The sequence below is a fragment of the Capra hircus genome, chromosome 10 (genome assembly GCF_001704415.2).
Source record: "Capra hircus breed San Clemente chromosome 10, ASM170441v1, whole genome shotgun sequence".
Taxonomy (NCBI): domain Eukaryota; kingdom Metazoa; phylum Chordata; class Mammalia; order Artiodactyla; family Bovidae; genus Capra; species Capra hircus.
In genome coordinates, this window is record NC_030817.1 from 29224700 (window position 1) to 29226606 (window position 1907).

A 1907-nucleotide genomic window follows, 5' to 3' on the forward strand; every position below is an offset into this window, starting at 1 on the left:
CTGGTCCATCACTTCATGGCAAATAGATGGGGAAACAGTGGGAACAGTGGCAGACTTTATCTTTTCAGGCTCCAAAATCACTGCAGGTTGTGATTGCAGCCATGAAATTAAAAGAAGGAAAATTATGACCAACCTAGATAGAATATTCAAAAGCAGAGATATTATTTTGCCAACAAAGGTCCGTCTAGTCAAGGCTATGGCTTTTCCAGTAGTCATGTACGGATGTGAGAGTTGGACTGTGAAGAAAGCTGAGCGCTGAAGAATTGATGCTTTTGAACTGTGGTGTTGGAGAAGACTCTTGAGAATCCCTTGGACTGCAAGGAGATCCAACCAGTCCTTTCTAAAGGAGATCAGTCCTGGGTGTTCTTTGGAAGGAATGATGCTAAAGCTGAAACTCCAATACTTGGACCACCTCATGCGAAGAGTTGACTCATTGGAAAAGACTCTGATGCTGGGAGGGATTGGGGGCAGGAGGAGAAGGGGACAACAGAGGATGAGATGGCTGGATGGCATCACCGACTCGATAGACATGAGTTTGGGTGAACTCCGGAAGCTGGTGATGGACAGGAAGGCCTGGCGTGCTGCAATTCATGGGGTCGCAAAGAGTCGGACACGACTGAGCATCTGAACTGAACTGAACAAGTTATATTATGGTATCAACAAACTGATTCTAAAGTTTGTGTGGTGTGGCAAAAAGACCCAAAATGGACAACACCATACTGAAGGTGGAAGATTTAAGTTACCTGAATATTAGATTAACTAGTAGTTACAATAATCAAAACAGTGTAGTTTTGGAGGAAGAATAAACAGACTTGTAGAACAGAAAAGAGAGCCCAGAAATAGACTCCACATAGTCAACCGATCTTTAACAAAGGCTCAAAGGCATTGTAATGAAGCAAAGATAGTCTCTTCAACAAATGGTACAGGAACAACTGGATATCACATACAAAAAAAAATTAATCTAGACACAGACCTTACAGTCTTCACAAAAAAATAATTTGAAGAAGATTATAAACCTAAATGTTAAACACATAAGTATCAAGCTCCTAGAAGGTAACATAGGAACAAACCTAACTGACCTTGGATATGGTGATGCCTTTTTAAATACAACACAAAAGGCAGGACCCATGAAAGAACTGATAAACTGGACTTCAATAAAAAACTTCTGATCTGTGAAAGACAATGTCAAGAGAAGAAGAAAACAAGCCATGAACTAGAAGAAAATATTTGTAAAAGATACATCTGATAAAGGAGAGCTATCCAAAACATACAAGGAATTACATACTCAACAAGAAGAAAACAAACCACTCAAATTTTTAAAAATGGACCAGGAAGGTTCAAGAGGGAGGGGATGTATGTACACTTATGGCTGATTTATGTTATGATACAGCAGAAACCAACACAATGTTGCAAAGTAATTCATTTGCAATTACAAAACAAATTTTAAAAAATAGACCAAATTTTCGTGAGGACCTCACGAAAAAAAAATATTCAGATGTAAAACAAGCATATGAAAATATCTCATCAGGAAAATGTGAATTAAAACAAGGAGATACCACTTCCAAAGAGGAAGTACACTTTGCATGACAATAATAATGGGTATATGTCATTATACATTGTCCAAATTCCTGGTGCAACTGGATTTGGACAGTCAGCAAAGGTTCAGCTTTGATAACAAGTGATGCTGACAAATGGGACAGGCTATGCATGTGTGGGGCAGTAGTACACAGGAAATCTTTGTACTTTCCTCTTTTTTTTTTTTTTTTCTGTGTGTGTGAACCTTACATTGCTCTAAAAAAAATTAAGTCTTTAAAAAAAATCTACACCTATACACATAAAGGTTAAACTTAAAAGAAAAAGAGGAATTATTAAAATCAATCAGAGATAAGACATTTTACCTTAAATTA